Source organism: Phanerochaete carnosa (assembly GCF_000300595.1).
Source record: "Phanerochaete carnosa HHB-10118-sp unplaced genomic scaffold PHACAscaffold_11, whole genome shotgun sequence".
NCBI classification, from domain to species: Eukaryota; Fungi; Basidiomycota; class Agaricomycetes; order Polyporales; family Phanerochaetaceae; genus Phanerochaete; species Phanerochaete carnosa.
Genome location: NW_006767638.1, coordinates 30,462 through 37,369, shown reverse-complemented (window position 1 = coordinate 37,369; position 6,908 = coordinate 30,462). Strand labels below are relative to the sequence as shown.

Sequence of the window (6,908 nt, the reverse complement as noted above, 5' to 3'; positions counted from 1 at the left end):
TTCCCGTGCCGGGCGGCACCAGTTTACGCATGTCACATGGACGCGTCCGTGTCAGCAACTAACAATCCAACTGGACTGAGCTACGACAAAGCTGAGGAGACAGACGAGAGGAAAGTGAGTGAGGAAAGACCAGCTCGAGTCTGGCTTGTTATTGAGCAGTATGAGCTCCTTATATACATGTCAGACTGAATATTTAGAATATCCTACGAATATACGGAGGTGTATGGAAAGTAAGAGAATACCATGGAATCCGGGAGAACCATCCGGAATGTGTAATATTCATGACATTACCCCCCCATCTAGAATCGTGTCCTCACGATTATTTACCCGTCAATCCAAAACCTCCTGATCCTCGTTGAGTCTCTATTAAACTTGACACCTCCTCGATATCGCATGACGCAATGCGTTCCAAAATGACTTGTGCGATTCGATCGCCGGCGTGTACCTGGAATGGTTGATTGGTGGAGTTGATCAACACTACACGCACTTCTCCGGTGTAATCTTGGTCTACCACCCCGGCGCCGACATCTATTCCTTTGACTGCTAACCCACTTCGCGGTGCAATTCGTGCATAAGTTCCGTGAGGAGCACGCATTGCTATGCCGGTGCCGACAATCTTGCGATCCCGTGCTGGTATCTTAGCGCTTTCAGCCGAGTAGAGATCAAGCCCAGCCGACTCTTCAGATCCTTGTTTCGGGAGAATTCCACCCATCCGTTGTACCAAAAGAGTGGTATCGCGCGTGAGTATGTGAACAGGTCATGTTAATAGAGGGGGAATTTGAATCGTCATAGGCGCGGGTTTGTCGGAACGTCTAGCGTGGAATTCTTGAAGGAGTTCCTGACAATTAGTCAAGTTTGCTCGTGATTCCCAGGAACGGCGATCGCCGTGGGGGCTGTTCTTCCAGAGCACCTGATACTCTAGATTTCCGTTTCGGTCACGACGGGAGTCAAGGATTTCTTCGACTTCCCATTCTTCCTCGCCATTTACGAGGTCAGGGACTACCGGTTCACGCCGCTGAGAGGGATACGTGGGTTCTTTGAAGGGACTGAGAAGGCTTTCATTGAAAACGGGGTGTTGTTTCCATTGACGTGGTAGCTCCAATTCATAGGCGGAAGCGCCGACTTTGCGTTTGACCTTGAAGGGTTCATATCGCTTATCGTCGAGCTTCTTCATTGGCCTGTCGGTTCAGATGTTTATTCCTTCTAGCCAAACTTTATCCCCAACTTTGTATTCCGGTCCGCTCTTTCTCTTTCGGTCGTAGAAGCGCTTCATAGACTCTTGCGCTAGACTGATAGCCGCGCTAGTATCTTCACGTACTCGATCCATTCTATCGACAAATTGTTGGACGTTTTCACTTAGTCCCTCTCGTACCGGTTGGGTTCCTTCATAAGGGTGGTACCCTTTATTGACGAAGAAGGGGGTATACCCTGTGGATGAATGAACTTTGTTGTTGTACAAAAAGGCCACTAGTGGTAGCCATTCGGCCCAATCGACTTGTCGATAATTAATGAATAATCGGAGGTATTGTTCTATTTCGTGATTAATACGTTCCGTTTGTCCATCAGTCTGGGGGTGATACGTGGTGGAGGGATTGGCTTCAATTCCAAGTGATCGGTACAGTTCGGAGATGAACTTGTTCTTGAATTCGGTGCCCCTATCACTGATAATCTTCCGGGGAAGTCCGTGATGTGCTACTACATGATCGCGAAGTGCTTTTCCCCATCCTTCGGCATTGAGTTCAATGTTACTTGGTATCGCTATTATCTGCTTGGAATACATGCAGACAACTACGAGAATAGCGTTATACCCAAAGGACTCGGGTAGTACTCCTATCTTGTCTACCGAGATTATTTCCCAGGGTCGCGTAGGAATTTCGTTGGGGAAGAGAAGTCCGGTAGGTCGTGTTGTGTGCACCTTGGTCTTCTGGCATTTTTCGCATCCAGCAACGTACTTTCGGATGTCTTCTCAAATTCTAGGCCACCAGTAGTTACACGTGACCATTTCGTGTGTTTTGTATTGATCGGGGTGTCCTGCCAATGGGGTATCGTGATGATGAACAATGATCTGTTCTCGGAGTTTCCTATTTACTGGTACATAGATACGATTCTTCCACGTCACGAGTCCGGTGCTATCTTCGTTCCAATTTTTGTCCTTGTTCTGTAAGGCTACGGTAACTAGCGAATCTTGGTTTTTTTTGTGTTTTTTAATTTCTGTGACCCAGTCCTGGTCAATTCCTTCTAAACTAAATACCATACTACGAATCAGGGCACGAAAATGTTCTGGTTTTAGCAACACGATATCCAAATTGTCCTCTTTTCCTGCATTGTGTCTCTTTTGGCGAGATAGTCCGTCAGCTTTGCCGTTCGATTTACCGGGTTTGTGATGCAACGAGATTGGTATTCAGCCAACTCGGTTACCCATCGGGCCTGTCGTCGATTGAGCTTCTGTGGCTTCCGGAAGTATTCTAGGTTCTTGTGATCCGTCCATATTTCAAACGGATGTATGGCACCCATGAGATACTGACGCCACTCGTCAAGGCTAGTCATGATTGCGAGAAGTTCCTTATCGTAAATCTCGTAATTTCTTTCGGCTGCTGTCATAGCTTTGGATAGATAGGCGACGGGTTTCCATTTGCCATCTTGCTTCTGGGCTAACTCAGCTCCTACGGCAAAGTTCGAGGCATCGCATTCTACACGATAGGGGTCGTCGTCATTGGGTATGGCCAATACTGGTGCGGAACAGAGTGCATCTTTCAGGCTTGTGAACGCTACTTCTTGTTCGATAGTCCATTCGAAGGTAGCATTTCCTGTTAATGAACTAAGTGGCTTTGCTATCTTGCCGTAGTCTCGGATAAATCTTCGGTAGAAGTTGGTGAATCCAAGGAATGCTTGGATGTCTCGTTTGCACTCGGGCCGAGGCCAATTGATAACTCCTTCTATCTTGACTGGGTCCATGCGGACAACTCCTTTTCCTACTATCATTCCGAGGTATTCTATCTCTTCTTTCTCAAACTCGCACTTTTCTGGTTTCAGATAAAGTTTGTGTTCTCTCAGGATTTGAAGAACTTGCCGCGTGATCCGACGATGTTCTTTTAAATCTTGAGTGAAGATCATGATATTGTCTAGATAGACTACCACATGTCCTTGACTGATGAGATCTCGAAATATATCATTCATCATGGTTTGGAATGTAGCCGGGGAATTGGTAAGGCCGAAGAACATGACGAGGGGTTCGAATAGTCCTCGATTCGTTAGGAACGCCGCCTTCTCTTCGTCTCCTTCTTTGATGCGGATATTGTTGTATCCCCATCGAACGTCTAATTTCGTAAAGTACCGTGCCTGCTTTAGCTTGTCCACTAGTTCTTGTATCAAAGGAAGTGGGTAGCGGTTCTTGATCGTAAGCTCGTTCAACTTCCGATAGTCTTGTACAGGCCGAAGTCGTCCGTCTTTTTTCTTGACAAAGAAGAATGGAGAAGCCCACGGGGATTTTGATGGTCTGATTCTCCCGGTTCGAAGGTTCTCTTCTATGAATTCATCGAGTTCTTTCGGTTCGTTTACAGAGATTGGGTAAACTTTGCAACTGATCGGTTGTGCGCCTGGTGTGAGTTCTATTGCATGGTCCCAGGGTCGTCTTTGCGGTAAGGGATCAAAGTCTTCTTTGCTGAACACATCGGAGTAGTCGTGATAGTGACTTGGGACGGTGTTTTCAAACATCTTAGCCTCGTGTTTCAAACTTTCCTTAATGGCTAGATCAGTGGCCGTAGTGCGAATGTGCACTGCTCCCGTAGCAAAGTAGGTTTCGTGGTCAAGAGTAAAGATTCTATCCCCTTCTTCTAGGCGAGCCTCCGGATCGCTGGGCTCCTCCTGATCGGCGTCAATATCAATTAATCGGGTAGCATATTTGCAGGTAATCGGGCACCGATCAAACTGAATGACTTGTTCTTGCCAATCGATAGATGGGTTATGGATCTGTAACCACTCATATCCCAGGAAGATTGGAGTCTTCCCTAGATTTGTAACAGCGAACGGAAGTTGCTCAACGTGATCCTGGATTTCCACCCTTAATTCGACAAAGTCGGTGATCGCTCTGCCGGCATTATGCGTGCCGTCCGCGTTATAGACAGGGATCGGTGATGGCAGTTTCTTTGTGGCGATGTTGTTATCGCGGACAAACTGTGCATCAATCGATGATCCAGTGCATCCTGTGTCCAATAACGCTTTGACTGATAAGCGCCGCCGCGTGTCTAGAGTGGTGATGATCATTGGAACGTCCATTTGAGTCCCCTTCCTTCCTCGGATAAAACGAGGTTGCTTTCGTAGTTCATTCAAGAAGTCTATGGCTTCTTCTTCTTTCATCTGCCTGATTTGGTTCATACAGGCTTCTGAGGCGTCAACACTCTTCTTTGAGTGTACCCATTCAGTCAACAGTCTGAGTGCTGCAGTTTCTTTGCTGACTATCCATTGGCGAATCCAAGCCGCCGTCCAGGGTGTGTGGCGCTGCCACTGCGTAGGTTCGGTCTGATGTTCTGGTGTAGGTAATAATTTTTTATTCGGGGAAATTAAGCAAGAGGGTTGAGCCTCTCCGTGCCGCTCTGCGGACGCCCCTTTTTCTGGTATATACATGGGTACACCAAACCAGGAACATAGATAGTTCGTGAAATTCTTTTCGGTCAGCTCGGCTACGCACCCTGCTGACCGCTTGCAAAACCCTTCATGGCCGCACAAATTTCTTCGTGGATTGCCTTCTTCCAGTCGAACGGTTCTGCCGTCGCGGCAGGAGCTTCGTTAAGTGATGCGAGCGGTGCGAACGTATTGGCAATGGGAACTACCGGGGTTTCCACGGCTCGTACTTGTTGAGCTTGTTGCCGATTAGGGCAATTTCGTGATATGTGGCCTTGTTGACCACATCGGAAACAAAGACCCTGGCGTCGCGCTTGATCTAGATCCATCGGTTGTCCCCTGCTGCCAAATGTGACACCAGTTCCATCGCGTCGTGTTTGAACCGGGGCGTTTGCAGCCGGTGCGGCTATGTTAGCCGGTGTTCGTGGTGTACTCTGTGTCTGCTGCTGCCGTGGCTGGAATTGCCCTTGCCGTTGGGACTGCGGGTTTCACCGACGATACTGCTGCTGATTTAGGTCGATGCGCGCGACCCGTTTTTTGTAGAGCGCGTATGTGGTGGAGAGTTCCTCCAATGAATTATACAGAAGCCGAATGATATCGGCCCTAAGTGCTTTTTCTAGAAGCGATTTTAACTCCTGGAAATGTGCCTCAAAGTCGTGAATGTTCGCCTAGAAGGCGCATAATTCAAACTTCGAGAAGAACTCCTGTGCCGACAGCGTTCCCATCTGCATGGCTTGCAGCCTATCGTACGCTTCCGCCTGTTCATCAATGAGGAAATGTACATCCAAATCTTTCCACAGGTCATTGGTGGTCTGGATCACGGTTTCTTTGTCCGTGTCGTACTTTTTCATGTACGTGGCTACATATTCGCCAGCGTGTCCTCCTTTCATGTATGACAGGATCATAAGGACCCTATCAAATTGCTCCGGCAGTCGCTTCCTTTGCGTGACCACATAGAGCTTCATCTGCGTCTTCCAAGCGATGTACTTGGATTTGGTGCCATCAAAGGCGTCGAGTTTCATCGCGCTTCCATTGAGGAGCGCGGCACTGTCTTGGTTCTCGGCCATCGCGCCGGGATCAGATGGAGATGAAGGTGGAGTGGGAGAACGGCGAGAAGGTGGGTTCGAAGCTTCGGAATCTTCTATCGCTTCTTCCACGGGGTTTGGTGGGCCCTCTGGTGGTGCTTTGGATTCTCCGAGGGCGATCGAACGGAGATGGTCAGTGACTGATTTGAGAGTGTCTCGTCTAGTTCTGGGTTCTGAACCAGATGCTCTGGGTTGTGGAGCTGCGATCGATTCTGAGGGTGCCCCTGTGGTAACTCTCTGTACTATTTCTCCGCATAGTCCTTCCCTACAACGGAGACAACAATTGCTATTATCCAGAGAATGCGGGCAGGGCTGTTGCGCGCAGTACCGTAGATTGTCGCCACGTAGGTAAATAGATCTTCCCTCTAGTTCTCAATGTGTATGTCCTCTACAATCGCAGAAAGGCGTGGTCATAGGGTGTCGGGTCCGTGGAGCTGGTTGCAGCAAACCCTGGGACTAATCGTGTTGTAACGACCAGATCAGGGATAGAGTTCGCCAAAGATAAGAATTTTCCGAAGAAGAGTCGAAACGCTATCTTAATACAGTTCTAGGAATAGTATAGCAGCCCAAAGAGCGATTATGTCTCTTCGGTCCGACGCCCTGACAGGGATCGTCGATCTAACTGCTATCTCTTTTCCGACGCCCAGCCTCAGCCGGTTGCCACGTCGTACTCAGGAATATCTGCTTGCACTGCGCAAAGCGTTTAACACCACCTATGGTAGGGTAGTGTACGATTCTAATTGGACGGAGCTCTGTCCAGCTGCCTAAGGGCTGGTGATTACAGAGGTGGCTTCGGGGTGTGTGATATGGTAAAATGCGCAAGTGCGCGGAGAAGGGTTCCAGGGGTCTTGATGCGGTAGAGTCGATAGGGTTAGGATCGGGGTGAGATTTCGGTTGGGGGAAATGAGGTGGATCGTTGTGTGGAGATGGGTGATAGTTGGTGTGAGAGTGACGAGGATCGTCGTAGGGCAGTTGGTGGAGACTCGAGCTAATGTCAGCAACTAACAATCCAACTGGACTGAGCTAAGACAAAGCTGAGGAGACAGACGAGAGGAAAGTGAGTGAGGAAAGACCAGCTCGAGTCTGGCTTGTTATTGAGCAGTATGAGCTCCTTATATACATGTCAGACTGAATATTTAGAATATCCTACGAATATACGGAGGTGTATGGAAAGTAAGAGAATACCATGGAATCCGGGAGAAC

The 6,908-nt window shown here is 48.5% G+C and overlaps 1 protein-coding gene across 1 annotated transcript in view; it reads right to left on the bottom strand.

Annotated features, from left to right (window-relative positions):
* PHACADRAFT_178098 (uncharacterized protein) overlaps positions 1-6,908 on the bottom strand; it is a 10,786-nt gene that overhangs the window by 2,912 nt on the left and 966 nt on the right. The gene's annotated exons all lie outside the window — the stretch shown is intronic.